This window comes from Gopherus evgoodei, chromosome 3, assembly GCF_007399415.2.
Source record: "Gopherus evgoodei ecotype Sinaloan lineage chromosome 3, rGopEvg1_v1.p, whole genome shotgun sequence".
Lineage (NCBI taxonomy): Eukaryota > Metazoa > Chordata > Testudines > Testudinidae > Gopherus > Gopherus evgoodei.
In genome coordinates this window covers 50,071,555-50,098,412 of record NC_044324.1, presented here as the reverse complement: position 1 = coordinate 50,098,412, position 26,858 = coordinate 50,071,555, and the positions used below count along the sequence as shown (strand labels likewise).

The window sequence follows — 26,858 nt, the reverse complement described above, 5'->3', positions numbered from 1 at the left end:
TCGTCACGGTCTTATTCACAGATCAAGGCCTGATGATTACTATAGAGCAATCCACTCTGGTTCCCACGCAGAGGTTGGGCTTCCTAGGGGCTATCTTGGTCTCCTACCTAGCCGGAGCCTGCTTATCGCAACTGCGGTTTTAGGCGATGGCATCAATCATCTGAGGTCTGAAGGCTTTCCCAACGACCTCAGCTCGTTCTTGTCTCAGTCTCCTGGGTCCATGGTTGCCCGCAAGTTTGTAACCAAGCACGCCAAGCTCCGCCTCCGTCCTCTCCAAGTCCGGCCCACCTCGGCGTACCGCTTGGACAGGGAGCCAATGGTCATGGTAGTCACCGTTCCCTCGAACGCCTTAGGCTCCCTAGAGTGGTGGCTAACCCCCTCCTTGGTGTGGACAGGATGCGGTTTCATCCGCCCCAGCCCTCACTGCCCCTGACGGCGGACGCATCATCTCTCTGCTCGAGTGCTCATGGTCACCTCCGAGCTTAAGGCCTTCGGTCTTCTAGGGAGCTGGCATTCCTCATTAATGCCCCAAAAATCAGAGTAGTCCGCCTGGCATGCCAGGGGTTCCAGCGGCAGCTGCGAGGCCGTTGTATCTCGGTGTTTACAGCCAACACAATGGCCAGGTGCTTCATAAGCATTCAGGGGGGACATAGTCCTCCCCCCTTTTTTGTCAGGAGGCCATCCATTTCCGGGTCTTTTGCATGGCCCGCTCGATGGAGCTGGCGACGTCCTTTCTCCCAGGCGTTCGGAACGTCTTATCTCTTTGACTCAGCAGGTCTTTCCTGTCTTACGAGTCATCACTCTGCCCCATGTGAGGCGTCCCGCTTTCCGGAGGTGGAGATGGTTCCTCACACAGACCTGTTCGCTCACCGCGAGTGCAGGAAATGCCAGGTGTTCTGCTCCTTCCAAGGTCTCTCCTCGGAATCGATCTTGGACGCATTCCTGATACCGTGGAACGGCCAACTGCATTATGCCTTCCCGCTGTTCCCACTGGTTCGTTACGTCCTGCTCAAATTCCGCAGGGGCGGAGCGTGCGTCATCATGATCACTCCAGAGTGGTCCAGGCAGCACTGACATACCACGTTGCTCGGCCTGTCAGCCCAGACCTCATCACTCAGGGCAATGACAGGCTTCGTCACTCGGACCTGCAGCCTCTTCGCCTCACGGTGGCTCCTGCGTACCTGAGTTGGGGTGACAGGCAGCCTTCCACCTGGTCAACGTACCGAGCCAGGTGGAAGCGTTTCCTTTACAGCTGCAGTACGCTCGATCTTGCTCCTGCTGAGGTCTCGATCCCCTCTATTTGGCCTGCCTCTGGCCTTCAGCGGCAGGATCTGGCGGTATCATCGCTGAGGATACTCTCAGCAGCCGTCCCTACCTTCCAGCAGGCTAAGATGGACGTTCAGTGTCCCACGCTCTATGGGTTGGAGGTCCCTCAAGGGCTTGGAGCGCTTGCACCCTCGGGTGCGCCGCCCAGCCCCGCCCTGGGGCCTCAACCTAGTCTTGGCCAGACGGGTCTCTGAGATCAGAGCTCTTACGAAGGTTCCACAAAGACAAGGTGCAGTTGTGACCGCACCCGGCTTTCCTCCCTAAGGTGTTTTGGCCTTTCATGTTACCCACAGCTCAACGCAATGGGCATAACCGTTGCACTCCTTGGACATCTGTGGAGTGCTCGCATTATGTTGTGCTGACAGAATCATTTCCTAAGGTGCCCCAGCTCTGCCCCGGTAGCGGGCCAAAGGGAGGGCTTGCTTGTTTTCCTCTCAGAGGATCTCATCTTGGGTGATGGCGGACATCCCCACTTGTCCTGATTTGGCTCATATTTCCCCAAGCCACATCACCGTGCATTCTACCAGGGCTCAGGCTTCATCTGCCGCCTTGCTGGCTCGTGTTTCTACCCACGAGACCTGTCGCGAAGCTCCATTGGTCCTCGGTCCTTACCTTTGCTTCGCAGTATGCCCTGGTTCAAGAGAGGCTGTAGCCTCTGGCTCGGCAGTTTTATTCTGCCACATTTCACTCCGACCCCACCGCCTTTGTAAGGCTTGGGATTCACCTAACTGGAATGGATATGAGCAATCACTCGAAGAAGAAAAGACGGTTACTCACCTTTGTAACTGTTGTTCTTCGAGATGTGTTGCTCATATCCATTCCGCACCCGCCCTCCTTCCCCACTGTCGGAGTAGCCGGCAAGAAGGAACTGAGGAGCGGGTGGGCCGGCAGGAGTATATATGGAGCGCCATGGTGGCGCCACTCTAGGGGGCGACCTGCCGGCCCACTGAGTTGCTAGGGTAAAAGTTTTCCGACGAATGTGCACGCGCGGCGCGTACACCTAACTGGAATGGATATGAGCAACACATCTCGAAGAACAACAGTTACAAAGGTGAGTAACCGTCTTTTTTTACATGCTGTGGCAAAACAGAAGAAACAATATAGTGTGCAGTCTTATATGATGCAGCTGTCTGTGAATTACCTCTGTATTCTGCTAACAGAAAATTTAGGATAGAGTCAATTTTTGTAAAGCATGAATCATGTTCTGCTTTCACAACAATGTAAAATTTGAGTATTTCTATTGTTACCGTTATAAGTGAGATCAGAATCTAGTTCACTATTTCTTTTGGTACAGCTTTGTGATAATCAATTTTGTACAAGGGTAACTGGGCTGGATTTAAACCAATGATCAAGAGGAGAAAGCTTCTGCATTCCATAACCAACCATCAGAGATATTCATTACTTGGCACAGGGGAAAAAAACTTCTGTTCAATCCATATCTAATGGAACATTGCTCCATGTATCCATCCCTGGTAGTTCTACAGGGCTAGCCATAGGTTTTGTAAGGTCCTGTGGAAAATGTTCGGGGACTCATGAAAACTTCCATAAATGGTACAATACATCTTGAGTGGGAACATCTGGAAGCTGGGTGGGCCATGGTACTTGTTATTAAGGGGATGCAGGAGTGAGGATTTGGCATGCTTATCACTGTGAGGTTGTGGGGGGAGAAACAGAATGATTTCATCAGCTAGAAGGTGACCAAGTAGGATCTCTACAACCTATGTGGGACTTGACCCTGCAATTACCCTCTTTTCAGATGAAAAGGTCACAAGAAGTAACTGGATGGAACAGGGCTTTCTTGGTTATACACTGTGAGGGATGAAGACAAAAGGCCATGATCTGTGTGGCTGCACACTTGACAAGAACCTAAGTCTAACACTGCATCACTATTTTCATATTCTCCTGTTCTACAGTGTCATTATATTCAGGCAATACAGCCATTATAGTGCCATACCAAAATATCTTCTTCTTCCCCACCACCTTCTCCTTAACAAAGTGGCCTGTTTTCTTTCCTCCTTCTGTATTCAAACATAATAACTCCCATTAACTACAGTGAGGGTGATGAGAATGCTCTTCTGGCCTCACAGATGCCCTAAAAGATCACAAACTAACTGCAGCAAATAAAAGCTGTTTTGTGTTTGCCTGAGATAGGAATTCCAACGAAAAAAACCCTTTAGGCCCACTTAGAGATGCTGAAAACTTCAGGGCAGGCTGAGAATGCAAAACAAGTCTGAAAGCTACCAATATTCAAATGAGCAGATTCCAGAGGTGTTTTTTATTGTTTTGTTTATTAATACAAGAATAGGACAATCAGGGAGAAAAATGTCTTTGTGAGTTGAGAACAAAAATAGTGCTTGCTTTCTTTTTCTCAGTGATTTCTTCACTGAGTTTAATTAAACTCTCCATAGCCTGATGAGAAAACTTCCAATTAAGCTCTTGTAATAAAAGAGTAAACATATAAAATAACTGGCTCCATGGGTAAGCACATCTGAAACCACATACTCTAGTAAATGTCAGATATGTGATAGAAACTGCTTATATATTTTAAAATTTTGTTTTAAAACATATAGGTTCAGAATTCAATAAGCATTCCAGGATAGATGATAATGGTAAGTAATAATCATCTTTGACTTAATGATTTACATCATCACTGTGCTTTACAGTGTTTCTTTTTCACAGCACCATTGTGAGGTGGGTAAATCATAGTATCCCCTTGCACAAATGGAGATACAGAGGTGAAGGGTCAGAACATTCCCTCCTGTGGAAAAATTCATGGGAAGGATTTAAGGGAGAAAAAAACCTGGTGGAGTTTTCATTTTGGAATTTTTCTTTCTTTGATTGGAGAGGTCATGATACTGTTGAGATGATTTGGTAGGCCACACACACCCTACCACCTCCATGCAAAATCACAAACCGTTCTTCAGGGATGACTCCCCTAACCCCGAGCCAACCCAACAGTGTGGCTCCTGTTGGTGCCATACTGCCGCTAACTGGGTAACCCTGTGACTATCCCTCTGCTGAATGGGTAAGTTTGAGAGGCTTCTTTTCATAAGTCCAATAAGTAGAGGAATCCAGTATGCTTAACAACAGATTATAGGAAAATCTGCTCTGGTTTTATATGATGGGGCCTTCTGGGTTAGGTGGCTTTGGTGCATGTTTGCTGTTACGTTGATAGAAGGCAACTTACCTCTGGCATATTGCAAATCTAGACTAGCTACCTTTACAGACATGCCCCATCAAATCTTCCCAATCTCAACAAGCTTTTAAAATGAAAGGAATTGCCTGGTATATTTCAACACTTTCCAAAGGAAGGAGCTCTCTGGTTTTATTTCCTATTTTTTACATCTATACAGATTCCCCATCCCAGTCAGGCTTGAATTATGGCATTTTTAGGAATAAGGGGAGCTCCCCATGCTGAATATCCACATAGTCATTTGCTTGGCTAGCTCTGGCCTGCCTGGGGACATGATCTCCTTTCATCTATTATTTTTCTTTTCTCATTTTCTTCCTCACATTGCATCTTTTTACCACAAGCTTCTGCAATGCTGTATAATCATATGATTTCAAGATTTGTCATTTTTACAATGAAAATTAATGATCTGACCCTTAGATACTGACTCCCTGTTGCCTCTGGCTATGGGCTCACCCCCACTAGAGTCTGCAGTTGCTAAGTCAAGTCGTTAGGTATGCTGATACAGCAGTATGGATAAATACTACCAAAATTCCTCCCGTGACAAACTGACTGACAGTAATTAGCAGATTTATGATAGAAAATACCATAACAAACAAGTTTTAATGTAATGTAATGGGGTGACCTGCCCTTTTAAGGGGTGTCTAGTGTTCTGCTCATCCTTATCACCAGAAATGGGTCCTTTAAGTGTTTGGGGTGGTCTGAAGTACAAAGATTGGGGAGGTATAGGGAGAGAGGAAATGCTCCTGGGAGGAAGGAATCCTGTTACGGTACTTTAAAGGGTTCAATACTGGGAGCCTTACAGAGTGTGTGGGGCAAGGCGCCCTTCTCCGAACCAACTGAATTCAGCTTTTGAAAGGGGACCAGCATATATGATGCCTCCTCCTTCATAGCAAGTCAGACATCAATGGGAGAAGGTTGGTAGGCTGAACTCCAAGCTGGAGGGCTAATTGGGCAAAGGAGCCCAACCAAAGGTCAGGCCGGCAGCTAGCCTAAACCACAGCCCCAGCTCATGTCTTGAGAAGGGATACCATGAGGACAGTTCAGACTATAAGCCCAATGCATTCCAGAGAATCTGAGGAGTCACAGACCATGAGAAGCCATTCATGAAACTAGAACCTCAGGAGGAGGTGAACCAGGGTGAACAGATGAACAGGCTCCAGGAGGAGCATGGTAGGAAGCACAGGCCAGGGAATCAGTAAAGGATTGGGAAAGATTGGCTTTATACTTATACTTTATACAGGGCCCTGGCCTGGAACCTAGGTGGACCTGGGTTGTTATTGTTTTGTCTCAAAATAATCATATCAGACCATGAATTTCAAGATTGAAATCAGCAACTCTTACAGGGTCCTTTGTAAGGGCTTGATTCAGAATGTCCAAACTGAAGAACTTCGCTTTCCTTACCACATTACATTCAAAAGTGTGTGCAGTGGTTAAAGCCTGGTATAAGTTTATGAAATCAAACCACAATCCTTACAGTGGCACAAAGAAAGTCAATAAAATAATATGGCCTATTTACCTGTGAGGTGGATATTGTGCCAGAATACATAATATGACTAAACATGGGGAACGGACATCAGCTTATATTGTCACTCATTCAATATAAGGAAACTGTAGAGCAAGTTTATTAATTTGAGGCCTGATCCAAAGCCTCTTGAAATCAATGAAAAGACTCCCACTAGGGATAAGGCCATAGTTTGATAGAAAACACCATATATATTTTGAGAATAATATATATATATATTATGGTAGCCCTTTGGAATGGCAAGGTCAATTTCCATTCCCAGATTATCATAGGGTCCTTTGAAAATCAATAAAATATGCTGTCATTGTTTATTCTTCTGGTAGGTTTTTATGCCCCCAAATATGGTGTGAAGATATCCTGTACAAAAGAATATATGCATATAAAAATCAAAGAGTCAGTGGTACAGTAGCGCTTATTTTTTAAATTTCTCGAAGTCCAACTGAAAATTTCTGCAAAAAAAGAGATTACTTTTGCACTAGTTCACAAGAAAATGTTCAGAGAAGATTCTGTGTATTGTTATAAAGATTCTGTGTTATTGTTGAAAATCCCACTGCTAGATTTCCTTTTGTTGTTTAATCAGTGAATGATGATTGATACAAGAATTGTTCTCAATGAAAAAAAATGAAACCATAAATTCTTAATGAGGATTAAATAAAATACAGCAATGTTGTAAAAAAGCACATGAGAATTTATGGAGAGTAGTTTATTGGCTGAGATCTCAAAACACTTCCTGTTGATATAATATGAGCAATGAACAGGTGCCACCATATAGCTAGAATAGCCTGATAACCCATAAAATTGTCTGCAAAAATGGGGTTGCACCACGTTTTGTCTCATTAGCCTTCCACTTGATTACAATAACAACATAACATGGAAAACTACCAAAACAATGTAGAGGAAATAAGAGAGAGCCTGTTACTTTTGTCATTTACACAGATCTAAGTCTGGCTCATCTCCATTAAATGTGATTAATTCACACAGGAGCAAAAACAGTGTAAGTGAAAACAGAATCACGTCCAAAGAGTTTCCATGGAAAAAACTTTTTTAATTCTCTGACAGGTCTCTTTTGTATTGGATTTTATTCCCAACACCCTGTGAATCATTAGTTGCTGCATGTGCAAGTATTGATACATGGCCTCTTGTATTTGCCCTGTCAGCTTGAAAAGGAATCGCAAGGATTATTTTTTGTGAATTTAGTGCAGGTGAAAGATGGTAGATTAATAACGGAAAGTCTATTCAGTCACAGAACAAACTCTGCATGTCCAGGAGCAATGAAAACACTACCACCGCACCCTGACCTTAAGGAGCTGTCTTTAAGTGTGAGGGTGCTATTCAATCTCCATGCCTATTTCATCATTGCCTTTCTGCTGACCCTGGTGCCAGTTAATTGAAATGGTGAGCTCTTTATGAGGGAGCAAGGGTGCTTTGAGCACCTGATGACTGATATACCCAACACAGTTCACATCAACCACCAGACAGGCTTCAGGGGAGAATTGCTTGGTCACTTACCCAGACGAGCTATATTGGGACAGGTAACCTAGAGTGGAATGTCTGTGTCCCATTATCAATCCCTCAAGTCATCCTTGAGCAAGGTTCACTGAAATGATAGAATAAAAGAAAAAACAGAAAAGAAAACTATAGTTAATAATCAATATTTCATGAGATTTGTTCAAGTTTAGCATTAAACACAAACTACCTTCTGTTTCTGTTCCAAGGCTCAACACACAGGCATGGGCTAGAATACAGTTTATTTTAAGATCTATAGCTCCACTATACTCTTTATAATATAAACTCCAGATAAATGCTGTGCAGTAACAGTATGCTTACTCTAAGCCTGGGCTAAGTAAATTATTCCTTTCTAAGTTAAAAAGATCACAGCATCACCTTTTTTATCAGGCACATTAACAAGAAAATACAGAGCAAGCACCTGCAAGCATGGGGACTTATAGAATCAGTTTAATGAATGAGAATATATATTTACAAATGTCTCTTTTCCCTCCTCCTTCCCTACTGGTACTAATTAAAATAATTTTCTGCCTTTGACATGAAATAATAAAACATTCAAGGACTATATTAGCTGAAATAGGGTTATCTTTTGCCCTATTGGTCGAGAACTCTATATAGTTCCAGCAGTTCACGCAGATTGTATTTGCCGACAAATTCCTTCCTGTCAAGGATCATTCTGAGTATTGGGACTCTGGCAATTCTGTATGATTAGGTTTGTGGTGATAAAGCTTTCTTTTGTGAGATGTGTCTATGGCCCATGATACCAACAAGGAGCAGCAGTGTTAGTTCAACAATGTGATTTTCATAAACACAATTGTTTTATCTTGGAGATGAGCAGCACTATGAGATGGAGGGACGTATTACCTGTCTTGTACATTATAGCTAAAATATCCTTTCATGGGGTGGATAGCTTCTCACAAGGTACTGTATTAGTTTTGAATACCATCGATTAGACTAGCCTTAATGGCACAGACCAGCAGTAGGAAATAGTGCTGGTTTGCCATACCTAAGCATTTATAGGCTTGCTTCAGGTATAGTTCAGCGTGTACTTAATAGTAATTTATCACTCTCATTTCAGCATGGATCATAGGTCAAGATTTCTCCCAGGAGCACATTATTCAACTAATGCTAGATCTTATATTTACCACAAGTTAACAGTTGCAGGTTGTTATAGGTTACTGCACATAGCAGTACAGCATTTGTCAATTAAAAACTATTTTATTAATTTTGAGTGCATGCACGATATTTAATACCAAATTCTATGTATGTTTTCTTTTCTCTTTACACTGCATTGTATTTCTTCACACAGTCTCCCTGAGCCCACTGCCTTTCTTCAAGGGAGAAGAAGTGAGCTAGATAATATTCTCTCTCTTTCCCAATTATGACTCCATGCAAGTAATATGCAGATTGAAATACATTTTCAATTAGAAAGTTATCCTATAAGTGGTGTACATTTCCCCATAACTACTTCTGCTTTGCAGCAGATCCAGGGAATTGAATATGAGGAGGTGATATGGTATTCGCTGAAGCACTACATACTACCTGATGCAAAGCCACATTGTAAGGGAGAAGGTTGAGAAATTCTAGCAAGAATTGGTAATAAGTAGTTCTAGCCAAATTACTGCTCCACTCTGAATGAGTGATGGGGACCAGAATACGACAGTGAAACTGTAGTCTAAGAAAAGGAGTGAAAAAAATGAATCTCTGAGCTCAGATCTGAAGCCAGATAAAGAAATAAGTAGGATAAAATGATTGTCTAAAAACATGGACGTAACAAACAAGTCACATATCGAGATGTAAAAAATTAAAGAACTCTCAAGTATTTGGCTTAAGGAAATTGTAGTTCTTCTTCGAGTGATTGCTCATATCCATTCCAGTTAGGTGTACGCGCCGCGCGTGCACATTCGTCGGAAAACTTTTACCCTAGCAACTCAGTGGGCCGGCAGGTCGCCCCCTAGAGTGGCGCCACCATGGCGCTCCATATATACTCCTGCCGGCCCACCCGCTCCTCAGTTCCTTCTTACCGCCCGTGTCGGTCGTTGGAACAGTGGAGCGCGGCTTAGCTGACCTCCACGTCCCTAGCTACTCGTTTTCTCGTATATAATTATGCAGTTATAACACTTTTATATATATATTTGTATGGTTAGTTTAGTTAGCGGGGTTCAGGAAGTAGCCCCTTCCATGAGCCCAGTGCCGGAGCCATGCATGGCTCACCGGGTTTTAAAAAGGGGCCCGGCTTGCCAGAAGCCGCGGCCGAAGAGAGATCTACATGACTCCTGTTGAAGTGCCTCAGGGAATCACACTTGACAGATAAGTGCCCCATTTGCAAGGCTTTTAAGCCGAGAACAAAAAGGTGCGGGACTTTCACTTACCCCTCCACCTTGGGCGCGGAGCGATGTTCAAGCGGCGGGCAGAAGCGCCTCCTCGGCACCGGACCCCGCCGGTACCACCAAGGCCTTTCGGCACCGACCGTCGCCGGCACCGATGTCGACTCGGCACCGCTCCCTTCTTCCGAGGTCGAGAGAGTCTACGATTCCTGCTGGTGCCTGGCGGCTCCCCGGCACGCGCCGTGGTTGAGCCCCCTGCTCCCGCTACTTCCGTGCCACCTGCATCGCAGCCAGAGAGCTCGCCTCAGTTGCGTTATCCGGCACCGTCACCTGCAGAGGCACCGATGACTTCGGCTCCGTCGATTCCAGTCCCCCAGGACCAGGGAATCCGCTGCCTGGCAGCTCCCCGGCTCGCGCCGTGGTAGAGCTTACTGCTCCTGCTGCTTCTGTGCCAGCTGCACCACAGCTAGACAGCTCGTCTAAGATGGCTCGCCCGGCACCGACGACGTCGGCACCGTCGATCCCGGTCCCACGAGGGCCGTAGAATCCGGTGCCTGACGGCTCCCCGGCACGCGCCGTGGTTGAGCGTATTGCTCCTGCTGCTTCCGTGCCAGCGGCACCGCAGCCAGAGAGCTCGTCTACTCGGATCGCCCGGCGCTGACACCTGCTACGACACCGATGACGTCGTCACCGTCGATCCCGGTCCCATAAGGGCCGTAGAATCCGGTGCCTGACGGCTCCCCGGCACGCGCCGTGGTTGAGCGTATTGCTCCTGCTGCTTCCGTGCCAGCGGCACCGCAGCCAGAGAGCTCGTCTAGTCGGATCGCCCGGCGCTGACACCTGCTACGGCACCGATGACGTCGTCACCGTCGATCCCGGTCCCACAAGGGCCGTAGAATCCGGTGCCTGACGGCTCCCCGGCACGCGCCGTGGTTGAGCGTATTGCTCCTGCTGCTTCCGTGCCAGCGGCACCGCAGCCAGAGGGCTCGTCTACGTCGGATCGCCCGGCACCGACACCTGCTGCGGCACCGATGGCGTCGGCACCGTCGATCCCGGTCCCACACGGGCCGTAGAATCCGGTGCCTGACGGCTCCCCGGCACGCGCCGTGGTTGAGCGTATTGCTCCTGCTGCTTCCGTGCCAACGGCACCGCAGCCAGAGAGCTTGTCTACGTCGGATCGCCCGGCACCGACACCTGCTGCGGCACCGATGACGTCGGCACCGTCGATCCCGGTCCCGCAAGGGCCGTAGAATCCGGTGCCTGACGGCTCCCAGGCACGCGCCGTGGTTGAGCTCCTGTTCCGGCTGCTTCTATCGGCACCGTCGATTCCAGTCCCACAAGGGCTATCGAATCCGGTGCCCGACGGCTCCCCGGCACGTGCCGTGGTTGAGCGTATTACTCCCGCTGCTTCAGTGCTGACGGCACCGCAGCCAGACAGCTTATCTAACTCGGTTCGCCCGGCACCGGCACCTACCGAAGCTCTAATGACCTCGGTACCGTGGATCCCGGCCCCACGAGGGCCGTCGAATCCGGTGCCTGACAGCTCCCCAGTACGCACTGTGGTTGAGCCTGCTGTTCCCTGCACGCCGGAGATGTTACCAACGGCGAGGGCTCTCAGTGCCATGACAGAGTCAGTGCTGCCTGACCCGGGCACCGCCGGTACGGGTAATACAGTCTCTTCAAGGGACTGTCCCCTGTCAGTACAGCAGAGCGGCACCGTCCATGATCACGGTCCCGCAGACACTCCAAGTCCTGTCGGCACGCCGGACACCACTGGCAGTCCCGGTACTGTTTTCCTCGGTACTGGTCACACTCGCTGCACCGGTCGGTATCCCGTTCGCCGACCCGCTATCGGCACCGTTCCGACATCTGGCACCGGGGCAGGTACCTTGACTCCTGTAGCTCTTCTCCGAGCCTCGAGATCTCGGTCGACCTCCCGACACCGTTCTGGTTGCGGGTCTGGATCTCGTTCCAGGTACCGATACGCCTCCCGATGCCGGTCCCCGGTGCCGAGTTGGGCAAGGTCCGAGTGAGTCAGAGACTCGGCCCGTGCCTTCTTTTAGTACCTCCATGGCCATCCGGACACGCATCCGTGTCATCCCATATGCGCAGATTTTATGCTCAGGACCACGATCCTGATATCATGGCCAGCGGGCGCCAGCCCCGAAGCAGAAAGAGCCTTGGCGAATGCAAGGTGTACTCTGCAGGGGCCCTGCGCCTCTGGGTAGCAAAGCAACAAGCCTTGCTTAGCTGCGATAATTATAGCACCTGGGTGGAGGAGTTTCTCCCTCGAACCTCCCACCTAGAGTTCGCTGCCGTCTTGGAGGACGGGGGAAAGAATTTACCCTTTGTTGGTAAAGGCATCTTCGCGGCAGAGACAGCCCCAGACTGCGAAGCCTGCTGGACAATAGGGTCCTAATGCGTCTCAGCGTGTATACGCTTGCGACCAAACGCAGGCCTTTATGGCCCCAGCCGCCATACTCTGTGCCTAGCCAGAGGCAGAACTCTGGAAAACGGCAAGGCCAAGGTGGTCGCAGACAAACGTCAGGCCCCCTAAAAAGCCAGAGTCGAGGTCCCTCGCAATTACCACTGGGACCAAAGACGGACCTTCCAAGGTTCGTCGGAGGGCGGTGTACCAGTCGCAGGACGGGGTCCTGATCCCGCTTTCTCCTGGCATGGCCCCAGTTACTTTTAGATCGCTGGGTCCTGCGCACGATGGAGCATAGGTACCACCTTTAAATTGCTCCAGCCCTGTCCCCCTTCAGCGGACGAAAGGGGCTAGGGGTTTTACTCCCGTTATGCCCTAGTTCCCCACTCGAACACAGGTCTCAGACCTCCCTGGTCCTGCATGGACTCAACCGGTTTGGGATAAGGTTAAAGTTCTGCATGGTATCCCTGGGAACCATTATTCCATCCTTGCCTCCTGGGGGCTACTATGCCGCCCTGGATAGGAAGGACGCGTACTTTCGCAATGCCATCTTCCCTCCGCACGGGAGATGCCTCCGCTTTATAGCCAGCGGTGAATACTCCCGGTTTACGGCCATAGTCGCCGCCTACCGTAGCTATGTCGGATATGCGTTTTTCCGTATTGGGACGATTCGCTTATCCGAGGAGACTCTGACGCACAACCCACTCAGCCGTGGGCATCGTCACGGTCTTATTCACAGATCAAGGCCTGATGATTACTATAGAGCAATCCACTCTGGTTCCCACGCAGAGGTTGGGCTTCCTAGGGGCTATCTTGGTCTCCTACCTAGCCGGAGCCTGCTTATCGCAACTGCGGTTTTAGGCGATGGCATCAATCATCTGAGGTCTGAAGGCTTTCCCAACGACCTCAGCTCGTTCTTGTCTCAGTCTCCTGGGTCCATGGTTGCCCGCAAGTTTGTAACCAAGCACGCCAAGCTCCGCCTCCGTCCTCTCCAAGTCCGGCCCACCTCGGCGTACCGCTTGGACAGGGAGCCAATGGTCATGGTAGTCACCGTTCCCTCGAACGCCTTAGGCTCCCTAGAGTGGTGGCTAACCCCCTCCTTGGTGTGGACAGGATGCGGTTTCATCCGCCCCAGCCCTCACTGCCCCTGACGGCGGACGCATCATCTCTCTGCTCGAGTGCTCATGGTCACCTCCGAGCTTAAGGCCTTCGGTCTTCTAGGGAGCTGGCATTCCTCATTAATGCCCCAAAAATCAGAGTAGTCCGCCTGGCATGCCAGGGGTTCCAGCGGCAGCTGCGAGGCCGTTGTATCTCGGTGTTTACAGCCAACACAATGGCCAGGTGCTTCATAAGCATTCAGGGGGGACATAGTCCTCCCCCCTTTTTTGTCAGGAGGCCATCCATTTCCGGGTCTTTTGCATGGCCCGCTCGATGGAGCTGGCGACGTCCTTTCTCCCAGGCGTTCGGAACGTCTTATCTCTTTGACTCAGCAGGTCTTTCCTGTCTTACGAGTCATCACTCTGCCCCATGTGAGGCGTCCCGCTTTCCGGAGGTGGAAATGGTTCCTCACACAGACCTGTTCGCTCACCGCGAGTGCAGGGAATGCCAGGTGTTCTGCTCCTTCCAAGGTCTCTCCTCGGAATCGATCTTGGACGCATTCCTGATACCGTGGAACGGCCAACTGCATTATGCCTTCCCGCTGTTCCCACTGGTTCGTTACGTCCTGCTCAAATTCCGCAGGGGCGGAGCGTGCGTCATCATGATCACTCCAGAGTGGTCCAGGCAGCACTGACATACCACGTTGCTCGGCCTGTCAGCCCAGACCTCATCACTCAGGGCAATGACAGGCTTCGTCACTCGGACCTGCAGCCTCTTCGCCTCACGGTGGCTCCTGCGTACCTGAGTTGGGGTGACAGGCAGCCTTCCACCTGGTCAACGTACCGAGCCAGGTGGAAGCGTTTCCTTTACAGCTGCAGTACGCTCGATCTTGCTCCTGCTGAGGTCTCGATCCCCTCTATTTGGCCTGCCTCTGGCCTTCAGCGGCAGGATCTGGCGGTATCATCGCTGAGGATACTCTCAGCAGCCGTCCCTACCTTCCAGCAGGCTAAGATGGACGTTCAGTGTCCCACGCTCTATGGGTTGGAGGTCCCTCAAGGGCTTGGAGCGCTTGCACCCTCGGGTGCGCCGCCCAGCCCCGCCCTGGGGCCTCAACCTAGTCTTGGCCAGACGGGTCTCTGAGATCAGAGCTCTTACGAAGGTTCCACAAAGACAAGGTGCAGTTGTGACCGCACCCGGCTTTCCTCCCTAAGGTGTTTTGGCCTTTCATGTTACCCACAGCTCAACGCAATGGGCATAACCGTTGCACTCCTTGGACATCTGTGGAGTGCTCGCATTATGTTGTGCTGACAGAATCATTTCCTAAGGTGCCCCAGCTCTGCCCCGGTAGCGGGCCAAAGGGAGGGCTTGCTTGTTTTCCTCTCAGAGGATCTCATCTTGGGTGATGGCGGACATCCCCACTTGTTCTGATTTGGCTCATATTTCCCCAAGCCACATCACCGTGCATTCTACCAGGGCTCAGGCTTCATCTGCCGCCTTGCTGGCTCGTGTTTCTACCCACGAGACCTGTCACGAAGCTCCATTGGTCCTCGGTCCTTACCTTTGCTTCGCAGTATGCCCTGGTTCAGCAGTCAAGAGAGGCTGTAGCCTCTGGCTCGGCAGTTTTATTCTGCCACATTTCACTCCGACCCCACCGCCTTTGTAAGGCTTGGGATTCACCTAACTGGAATGGATATGAGCAATCACTCGAAGAAGAAAAGACGGTTACTCACCTTTGTAACTGTTGTTCTTCGAGATGTGTTGCTCATATCCATTCCGCACCCGCCCTCCTTCCCCACTGTCGGAGTAGCCGGCAAGAAGGAACTGAGGAGCGGGTGGGCCGGCAGGAGTATATATGGAGCGCCATGGTGGCGCCACTCTAGGGGGCGACCTGCCGGCCCACTGAGTTGCTAGGGTAAAAGTTTTCCGACGAATGTGCACGCGCGGCGCGTACACCTAACTGGAATGGATATGAGCAACACATCTCGAAGAACAACAGTTACAAAGGTGAGTAACCGTCTTTTTCTCAAGGCAGCAGTAAATGCTACTAAACATAATGGAAAATAAACATCTTCAGTTTTTCATGTTCTTTTCTTTTTGTTCACAGCAATCCAACAAAAATACATCCTTCCTAAAGATAATCCATTTTGTGAATGGAGTACAGACGGATTTCTCCCACAATGCAATTCAAAATAAAATTAATATAAGGGTTCATCTGTACAGTCATCCAATTCCCAACATGGTTCTGTTTTTAGGAGATGAAGCAAAGATAAAATCAGACAAGGTCAATCCCCTTCTGGCAGAAGACCCCTCCCCCTCCACCTAATGCTTTGAGGATAAGGAGTGGAGATCAAACACCATAATGACACCTGAAACAAAAAAAAAGTGTGTTCACCAATGGCTATTCTCACTGGTGTTATACAGTTTTTAGGTGTCAGTTAATATCCAGGTCTGTCTAAACTGTCTAGATAGACTGTGGACCTGTATCCTTTTACTGTTTAATACAGACTTTATCATCTTTTGAATCAAAGATATTACAGCAACTAGGAAATTCACAACCTTCCACTTATTAGCAGGTTATATATCAACTATCTTGGACAATGTAAAACAAACATTTCAGCCAATCGACTGTCCATAATATACTGTACTTGGCCTGGCCAAATACTGCACAACATTTGCTTTAATTATTTAATGCTAAGAAGATGTTCAAATACCACAGAGATGAGCTTAATTTAGATAGATATCTCTGGGACAAGGCTTCTAAATGTATGTGTCTTTAACAAGAGTAAATTTGAGCTGACAGTATACCTTTAAACAAAACATCATTCTGTACAGAATTTCCCATCAGAAATATCCAGTTCCAGGATCTGTCACTGACTACAGCCAGGAGTTGAGACAGCACATTGTATCTTCTCTGCTTCTGGGGCAAACACCAGGGTCTTCATCTCTCTTAATATTGATTAATAAAATCAGCAAGTATGAAACAATATACATTATGTTATACATGAATAAGTTTATAGTGCCCACCAGATTGTTAGAGCTTGCACAGACTGACACTTTTAGGCAGAGGTCTTCACTGGGAGGGTTGAGGAGTAATACCACCTCAGAGGGAGAACCTAGAGTTATTTTCCCTCAGGGGTCCAGAATGTTCCTCAGGTGCAGTGGATGAGAAAGCATTCTGATACTCCTCTTTGTGGGTGCCTTGTGCTCACCCTTACCCTGTGAGACTGTCCCCGTGTGTGGATGTAGGCACAGAGCCATGACACTGCTTCCTCTCTGCCCTTCATTGCTTCCTTGGAGGCATCCTGCATCCACAGGGGAGTAATGACAGAGCAGTTCTTGTACTCCCCTGAGTCCAGGGACCAAAATTCTGCTCAGCCATTAAGTGGATTAGAGAAGTGGCAAAAGGTCCTTACTCTCTCTCCGACAAAACACACTTGCACAAGGACCAGGCACAATCCAACCCATATGAAACAGATCCCTGCCCTAAAGAGCTTACAATGTAAATGTTAGTTATGACAGCAAAGTGAGGGTAGAGCATTCCAGGTGAGGGGAAGGACAAGGAAAGTAACCAGTTACAAAGAGACAGATGTGGACACTCAGGCATACATACCGCATTGTGGAACAACTGGCTGCATCTTGGCTCTGGCATTGCTCTTATTTTATCTGAAACCAGTTGTCTGTCCTTCATAAAGAATATCATATAAAGAGAATGGCATTGCTTCTTTTCACATTTGAAGAAAAATAACAAGAATGTCATGTCTTTAAAGTAAATTCAGTGGTCACAAAAGGAGGCCAATTAAGAGCTCTGGAAACGGAAATGTTCTATCCACAAGTCAGTCCTGCGGTGTGCTAGCTGCTGATTAGAGGAGGTGTGAACTGTAGAGTACATAAGAACATAAGAAAGGCCATACTGGGTCAGACCAAAGGTCCATCCAGCCCGGCATCCTGTCTATCAATAGTGGCCAATGCCAGGTGCCCCAGAGGGAGTTAACCTAACAGGTAATGATCAAGTGATCTCTCTCCTGCCGTCCATCACCACCCTCTGACAAACAGAGGCTAGAGATACCATTCCTTACCCATCTTGGCTAACAGCCATTAATGGACTTAACCTCCATGAATTTATCCATAGTTATAGTACTAGCCTTCACAACCTCCTCAGGCAAGGAGTTCCACAAGTTGACTGTGTGCTATGTGAAGAAGAACTTCTTTTTATTTGTTTTAAACCTGCTGCCCATTAATTTCATTTGGTGGCCCCTAGTTCTTATATTATGGGAATAAGTAAATAACTTTTCCTTATTCACTTTCTCCACACTGCTCATGATTTTATATACCTCTATCATAAACCCCCTTAGTCTCCTGTTTTCCAAGCTGAAAGTCCTAGCCTCCTTGGAACCCATTCCAAACCCCTAATAATTTTAGTTGCCCTTCTCTGAACCTTTTCTAATGCCAGTATATCTTTTTTGAGATAAGGAGACCACATCTGTACGCAGTATTCAAGATGTGGGTGTACTATGGATTTATATAAGGGCAATAAGATATTCTCCGTCTTATTCTCTATCCCCTTTTTAATGATTTCTAATATCCTGTTTGCTTTTTTGACTGCCACGGTACACTGCCTGGAAGTCTTCAGAGAACTATCTATGATGACTCCAAGATCTTTTTCCTGATTATTTGTAGCTAAATTAGCCCCCATCATATTGTATGTATTGTTGGGGTTATTTTTACCTATGTGCATTACTTTACATTTATCCACATTAAATTTCATTTGCCATTTTGTTGCCCAATCACTTAGTTTTGTGAGATCCTTTTGAAGTTCTTCACAGTCTGCTTTGGTTTTAACTATCTTGAGCAGTTTAGTATCATCTGCAAACTTTGCCACCTTACTTTTTACCCCTTTCTCCAGATCATTTATGAATAAGTTGAATAGGATTGGTCCTAGGACTGACCCTTGGGGAACACCATGTGTTACCCCTCTCCATTCTGAAAATTTACTATTCCTACCCTATGTTCCCTGCCTTTTAACCAGTTCTCAATCCATGAAAGGATCTTCCCTCTTATCCCATGACAACTTGCATAAGAGCCTTTGATGAGGGACCTTGTCAAAGGCTTCCTGGAAATCTAAGTACACTATGTCCACTGGATCCCCTTTGTCCACATGTTTGTTGACCCCTTCAAAGAACTCTAATAGATTTGTAAGACATGAGTGAAAGAGGAGTGTTGTTGTCGTGGGCAATTTCTGTTGCTAACTTGCTTGATTTGTGTTTTTAAATATATGCCAAGGATGAGCAGAGTTTTGAGGGGTCACTCTTTGGCGGGAGCGGTTATTTTTATAGATTGAATTCAAAATAAATAATAAAATAAACAAGACAACATGTTCAGATCAGGCCACCACAATGTGCGCTTCCTGCATGACCCTGCCAATGTGAACTCACCCTGACCTGGAAGGAGTATCTGGAACTCAGAACCTATGTTTTTTTCAGTATTCCAGTAACATAAAAATGAACAAACTCTGTTCTAATTTTAGCATCCCTAGTATTATCAGTTGAACCAACAGGATTTTGGTCCGGCTGTTTCCTTTTCCTATAATATAGGACCCTGCTATCCAGCTTGCTTTGTAGCACTGTAATTTTGAAAACTAGACTAACTCTAAATGGAGGTAAAATTCCACACAGCAGGTTTTGAGCTGTGTTTGCTGGCTTGCACTGTTGTGCCAACTGCTAAAGCTGGAATTTGCTTCTTGATATACCAGGGTAATTGTGCATTCTTCGCTGAAATAATACAGAACATAGCAAATTTACAGAAAGCTATTATGGGATGAGTATTTCTAGTAATTTATCATTCACAGAATGGCATAAAAAAACTGAGTAAAATGATCGGGATCTATTAAAAACAATACTTTTCTCCTGCATATTTTGTTCCTGAATAATGCTTAATTTAGTTTACAATACTTATTTAGTAATATATCTTATTATTTTAAGTCTCTCAAAAGATTTAACTAATCTATAAATAATCCTATTAGTGTTTTGTAAACTGAGCACATAAAACTGGAGGGTTTAGTCCAGCTAGGTAAAACACCAATATGATTTTCCTTAGAGACAAGTTGTTGATGTGTCAGAAATGCATAAAAGGAGTCTGGAAAACTCTCAAGGCTTTTTTGTCAGTAATACTTGGATTTATATGGACAGAACCCACATTAAGCACTACCTGTATGTGGTTTTCATCAAAATACACACAGGACATCTTTGTCATCCTTGGAATATCACTTTAATGCCCTGTTAAAATTTGTCTATTCTACTGCAGTCATTTATAAATTGATTTGATAGTCTGTCCTGGTTTAAACCAAGCTTGTTAGTAAGGCTTAGATGTAAAACCAATGACTGTTCCCAAGGAATGCCTGAGAAATAAAAGCAATGGGAAACCCTTAAAAGTGCTACAAATTACTTTAAAATTGTTTGAATAAAAGAGCACAAGATGCTAAAAGGTTATAAAATGGCCAAAGTTGTTCTTATAAACTTCTGTTAAAAGAAGCAAGCATTGTGGTGATAACACAACAAACCTCAGCATGAGCTACAACTATGTCCTCATCTGATAATATCTAGGAATACTGATTTAAACTTTTTCATTAAAGTGCCTAAAGTGTTTGTATAGAAACATGTCAACAGCCTATTAAAAAGAAGATGAAGGATTGTACCCCCAAATGTTAAACATTTCAAATACAAAGCATAATTAGAACGTCCTAGGTAAATCCTGGCTGCTTTTTTTTTATTATTTTGTTTTGTTTTGTTTGTTTTAAGGAACTAGTGAAGACAGCAGTGCTATGTAAAGAGCCAACTTTCCATGACGCTGGCACTCAGTATGACATTAACCTGCAGGACAAAGGAAAATGTGGTTAGTGATGTGATCTCTAGGGAACAGTAGTGTATATAATAAACTACCATACATTATTCAAGCCTAAAACAGTGGATATAAAGCTCATGTTTCGCAGAAGAGCTCAAGTCCGCATTGGCTATCTATCTGAAATATAACTAATCAGAAGTATAGAACAAGAGTGCCACCTAGTGTCTGAAAAGGTTCATTCAAAGCTGCAATCCATGAGGTTTTCCTTCCTTGTTTCCTTCTTTCATTATATATGTAGGTGTGTACACATATATAGATACGCAATCATCGTGGTTTATACTACAATTCATATTTTAGTAGTGACCACAGTATTTATCCACAAACACAGTCCTGGGCTCAGATTGCTTACAATCTAAAAAGACAAGCCACAGATGAAAGGTGATAGAGAGGAATGCAATCTAACTATGTACATTTTATATATGTTAAGCCATATTCTCAGATGGTATAAATCGATGCAGCTAGGATAATTTGCACCAGCTGAATCTCTGGCCCTTTCTCTTTCTTTTTATTTTATTTTATTTTATTTACTTATTTATTCAGTAAATACCCACTGGTTGTACTCAACTGCCCCTCAGTTTACTGACCAATTTCTTTTAGGCATAATGGAGGAAGTGGTTTTGAAGAGGTATTTGAAGGAGTAGAGGGTTTGCGGGGGGGGGGGGTCCCAGCACTAGGGGACAGCATAGAAGAAGGTCCACAGATGGTTTTGGGAGAAGTGGACAAATGGGAATCAAGGCTGGACATAGATGAAGAGATCACTGATATTTTTTGCTTTTCTAGCTTAAATGCATTATAGTGCTCCTTCTTTGTTTTAAAGCCATTCCCAACATAAGGCCATATTATCTGGTTCCTGTCCCAAATTTAAATGAAGCATAGTTTTATGTGATTCCCTTTTATAATATCTACCTCAATATAGCATGCAAAATGCTTATTGTCAATAACAACCCTGGAGGAAGGAAGCTGTCATAAACAGATGGTTAAGGGTTAATGTCTCTTTTACCTATAAAGGGTTAACTAGCAGTAAACCTGGAACACCTGACCAGAGGACCAATCAGGAGACAAGAGACTTTCAAATCTCGGTGCAGAGAAGCATTTGTTTGTGCTTCTTGGGTTTTCTTTTCTGTGTGTTCTCTCTGGGTTCTGAGAGGGGCCAGACATGTAAGCAGATTCCTCCAATCTTTCTGAAAAAATCTCTTCTGTTCAAATTGGTAAGTACCAGTTAGAAAGGCGGTTTAGTCTTTTTTGTTTGTTTTCTTTATTTGCAAATGTGTATTTTGCTGGAAGGATTGTATTTGTGCTGGGGGGAGGACTCTCCCTAGTGTCTATAAGCTGAAAGACCCTGTAACATTTTCCAACTTGATTTTACAGAGACAATTTTTACTTTTTCTTTCTTTTATTAAAAGCTTTTCTTTTTAAAAGACCTGATTAATTTTTTCCCCCTTGTTAAGGTTCAAGGGAATTGAGTCTAAACTCACCAGGGAATGGTGGGGGGAAAGGAGAAGGGGGAAGGCGAATTTCCCTTTGTTTTAGATTCACGGAGCTTGAATCTGTCTCTCTCTCCAGGATAGCCCAGGGAGGGAAACCCTGGGAGAGGACACAGGGGGGAAGGATTTATTTTCCCTTGTGTTAAGATTCAAGGAATTTGGATCTTGTTTCACCAGTGAGTTGATGAAGCCTCTCCAGACGACACAGAGAGGGAAAATCTAAGAGGGGGAAGGGGGGGGGCTGTCATAAACAGATAGTTAAGGGTTAATGTCCCTTTTACCTGTAAAGGGTTAACAAACAGCGAACCTGAAACACCTGACCAGAGGATCAATCAGGAGACAAGATAATTTCAAATGTCGGTGGAGGGAAGCCTTTGTTAATGTTTTTTGGGTTTTGCTTTGTTCTCTCCGGGTCCTGAAAGGGACCAGACGTGCAACCAGGTTTCTTGCCAATCTCCCTGCTACAGTTTCTTATATATTCAGAATAGTGAGTATTAAGTAGAAATGGCAGTTATAGTCTTTTGATTGTTTTCTGTATTTAGCAAATGTGTATTTTGCTGGATGGATTTTGATTGGTATTTGTGCTGGGGGGAGACTTCTTTCTAGTGTTTATAAGCTGAAAAAACCTGTAATATTCCATCTTGATTTTACAGAGATTTCTTACTTTTTTCTTTCTTTTATTAAAAGCTTTTCTTTTTAAAAGACCTGATTAATTTTTTTCCCTTGTTAAGGCTCAAAGGAACTGAGTCTGTACTCACCAAGGAATTGGTGGGAGAATGGAAAGAGGAGTGGGGGAGGAAAGGTGAATTTCCTCTGTGTTTTAGATTCACAGAGCTTGAATCTGTCTATCTCTCCAGGATAGCCCAGGGAGGGAAAGCCTGGGAGGGGGAGAGAAGGGGGGAGAAAAAACCTGATTTCTCTGTGTTGTGATTCAAGGAATTTGAATCACGGTGATCTCCTAGTTTACCCAGGGCAGGAAAGATCTGGGAGGAAGAAAGGAGAGGGAGGGGAAATGGTTTATTCCCCTTTGTTGTGAGACTCAAGGAATTTGGGTCTTGGGGTCCCCAGGAAAGGTTTTTAGGGGGACCAGAGTGCCCCAAAACACTATATTTTTGGGTGGTGGCAGCCTATCAGATCTAAGCTGGTAATTAAGCTTAGAGGAATGCATGCTGGTACCCCATCTTTTGGACTCTAAGATTCAGATTGGGGAATTATACCATGACAGGGGGATAGTCAGTTCCTCCTTGTTTTAAGATCCAGGGGGTCAGGGTCTTGGGGTCCCCTGGGAAGGTTTTTGGGGGACCAGAGTGTACCAGGCACTGCAAGTCCTAGCTGGTGGCAGCCCTATCAGATCTAAGCTAGTAATTAAGCTTAGAGGAATTCATGCTGGTACCCCATCTTTTGGATGCTAAGGTTCAGAGTGGGGGTTCATACCATGACAGGAGAAATGCTAAGAAAATATGCCCTGGGGAACGATGGTGCTGAAATCCAGACTAATGCTGTTATTTCCTCCTGCAAATATTCTGCCTTATGGTCTCCATACAAATACTTAAGAATTGTTGATTGACAGAAGTCTGCATGAATATAAATCAAAAACTTTTTTCTTTTTAAATGATAATTTAAATGAACTCATATTGATGTTCTGATGCCTGTTTCTCCACTTTTCAATCCATCACCATAACACCAATAATGAAAAAGCACTGTTTCTTTCACAGGTCTAATTATAAATCTCCAGAGAAAACACTGAAGTGGAATTCAAACATTGTCACAGTCAGTGATTTCAAGTCTGTTTTCCAAAGCTGAGCAGCTAAAAGCAAATCTGATATAGTCCTGTACTGTAAGTAAGTACCGTATATATTTGATCATAAGCCGGTTTGTTTATAAGCCGACTCCCACAAGATGGATAAGCAAAATTGGAATTTTTTTCCATATTTTTATAAGCTGACCCTATAATTCAGGGGTCAGCAAACTTTGGTTCCCGGGCCATCAGGATAAACCGCTGGTGGGCTGAGATGGTTTGTTTACCTCGAGTGTCTGCAGGCACGAAGATAAACCTATGTAAACAAAGTGTCCTGGTGCACCAGATGCTTACCCTAATGGGCCAGGACAGCAACTGGTGGGGAATTTTTTTGGGAGGAGGAGAAGCTGGGGGTCAAGGGAGTAATCCCTGAGACCACCCCATTCATGACCCCACCCTTAGCCCGGGATCCCCACACTCGCCCCATCCCATCCCTTCCCACTTTATCTGGGGACGGTCAGGGGAGGATGTCTCTGGCCTGGCTGGAGCTGCTCTGGCAGACTGGGTAGCACGTCCACAGCCTGCTCCGGTGGGCCAGACCGGGTGGCACAGCTGCAGCATGTTCCAGTGGGCTGGGCCGGGCGCCATGGCCACAGTGTGATCTGGCGGGCCAGGCGGCGTAGCCACCACCTGCTCTGGGGGGCGGGGCCAAGCGGCACAGCTGCAGCCTGTCAGCCCCAGAGCTGCAGCTTCTTTGAAGGCTGAGGAAAGAGCAGTGTGGCCAGAAGTGGAGAGACTCTGGCCCCTCCTCTTCCCTTCTGGCTCTGCTGGCTGTGCTGCCTTTCCTTGCTCCCTCTGTTTGGGGAGGGGCTGTGTCCCACCTCTCCCTTTCTGTATTGGTTCATAAGCTGACCCTCTTCACTGGTGCTTCCCTTTTTTACTAAAAAATTCAGCTTATTAACGAGTATATATAGTATAGTGTAAGTATTGTTGAAAAATCAACATCAGATAATGGTTTCTATTTATTTCCACACCAGACTACATTACAGTAGCAAAATCTAAGATAATGTCCCAATTAAACCAAGACAGATAAAATGCACTCTGCCCCTTTTTTATATATGAGCTTTATCCTTGGGAATCAAACCTGGAAATGTTATGAAACTCTCCTATAATGAGGGAAATAACTGTGTTTCCTCTAGCTGAGAAACATGATAGCCCTCTACCAAAGGTTTGTTAATGGAGAGACTTTTTTTAGTTAGTGACATGCATTTACTGGTATATCCCATTAATCAAAGTAGCCATAATACTAGTTATGTAATGCATTTGAACATTATGTTGGTATTCCTGATAAAAAAGAGATAGCCTTTAATAAATAATGCTGTAACCATAATGGGCTACATGTCAAGGGCTCTACAATTTGCACCCCGATGAAGGGTCTCCACATGTGTCATAAACAGATAGCTAAGGGTTAATGTCTCTTTCACCTGGAAAGGAGTAACCTGAAACACCTGACCAGAGGACCAATCAGGAAACAAGACTTTTTCAAATCTGGGTGAAGGGAAGTTTTGGGTGTGAGTTCTTTGTTCTTTGTCTTGTGTCTGACCCTCTCGGCTATGAGAGTGATTTTTCTATCTCCTGGCTTTCTAATCTTCTGTTTCCAAGTTGTAAGTACAAAGATAGTCAGACCATAGGTTTATATTGTTTTCTTTTGTATTTACATGTGTGTAGTTGCTGGAATGTTTTGAATTGTATTCTTTTTAAATAAGGCTGTTTATTCATTTTTTTCTTTTAAGCAAATGACCCTGTATTTGTCACCTTAATACAGAGAGACCATTTTTAGGTCCTTTTCTTTCTTTTCTATAAAGCCTTCTTTTTGTTAGGCCTGAATAAAGATATAGCAGACAAAACCAGGTATGCCAACCTGACCAATGTCAGGCTAACAGAGGTTTGTGGGTAATCCCTAAGTGAAAAACACTGAGAAGCAGCAGCATGTCTCACAAGCACTGGGAAAAAGTAAGATAAGAAAAAAGCTGCATTCCTGGCATAGTACCAGATATGCTGTGTTCGGGCAGCTCCTTCGAAGAACTGATAAGAGCCCTAGTTTCCCAGCCTCCTTATTTTCACTCCCTGGTTCTGTTCTTTGTTTGTTTTTAACTCCCCTACATTTCTAACTTTAGGCATGCATGTATACTAAAGGTGTCTAGTTTCTAGTTGTTAGAATAAGGGGGTGGGTTGCTCTAGTGAATAATTTATGACGCGACGGAACTGTCTATATAGGCTTATACTAAGATGTAAAGGGCAGGCTGGTTCTCTCAGGAGACGAGCTGCTCTCTATTGATGCGTGCACTTGTCAATAAAGAGCTTTTGATCGGACCTTGCTGGTGTTGCCTGTCTCTCTCGTGGTCAGACAACAAATTTTGCCGTCTGGGTTAGAGTCCTTGACATCTTTAAGACTTGTTGGAGTTTTTTCTTCAGTGGGGACTCCAGGAAATTGAGTCTGCAGCTCACCAGGGAATTGGTAGGAGGAAAAAGTCGGGGGGGGGGGAAATCTCTTCGTGTTAGTTTTAATAACCTGACTTTGCATACCCTCTGGGTGGGGGGGGAAGTACTTGTGTTTCCAGGACTGGAAACAGGAAGGGTGGAGTCCCTCTGTTTAGATTCACGGAGCTTGCTTCTGTATATCTCTCCAGGAACCCAGGGAGGGAACACCCGGAGGGGGGAAGGGAAATGGTTTATTCCCCTTTGTTGTGAGACTCAAGGAATCTGATTCTGGTGGTCCCCCAGGGAAGGTTTTGGGGAGACCACAGTACGCCAGGCACTGTATAGATTCCTGGATGGTGGCAGCTTTACCAGGTCCAAGCTGTTAACTAAGCTTGGAGGTTTTCATGCTAACACCCATATTTTGGACGCTAAGGTCCAGATCTGGGAAAAATGTTATGACAACATGTTTTATGAAACATTTGTTGCTTGTTTACATTGCTAAAGAAACCACTGGGCTCACCAGAGCTGGAGGAATATTTTACAGCAAACTATTTATTCAACAAATGTAGCCATTTTGCCTGTTTGAAGAAAGGATGATCTTGGGGTTACGGGACAGGACTGGGATTCAGAAGGGATGGGTTTAATTCCTGGCTTTACCACTGACTTTCTGTCAGACCTCAGGCAAGTCACTTAATAGCTCTGTGCCTCTGTTTCCTATTTGTAACATTGAGATGAATGTAAGTCTCTTTTACCACACTTTTTATGTCTTGTCCGTCAAGAATATAAACTCACCTGGGCAGACTTTCTTACTTTGTGTTTATACAATGCCTAACACCAATGGGACCCTGATCTGGGTTG

The 26,858-nt window shown here is 45.8% G+C and overlaps 2 long non-coding RNA genes across 2 annotated transcripts in view; both read right to left on the bottom strand.

Annotated features, from left to right (window-relative positions):
* The window catches only part of LOC115648252, a 199,424-nt gene that overhangs the window by 65,933 nt on the left and 106,633 nt on the right, over positions 1-26,858 (bottom strand). Inside the window, exon 2 of the long non-coding RNA XR_003999501.1 lies at positions 7,551-7,638. This is a non-coding gene — a long non-coding RNA (uncharacterized LOC115648252). The remainder of the gene's footprint in view (positions 1-7,550; positions 7,639-26,858) is intronic.
* On the bottom strand, positions 16,984-25,621 carry LOC115648251. The gene is made up of 3 exons (XR_003999500.1): positions 25,495-25,621; positions 20,863-20,867; positions 16,984-16,995 (listed from the first exon to the last, which is right to left on the bottom strand). It is a non-coding gene; the product is annotated as an uncharacterized LOC115648251 (long non-coding RNA).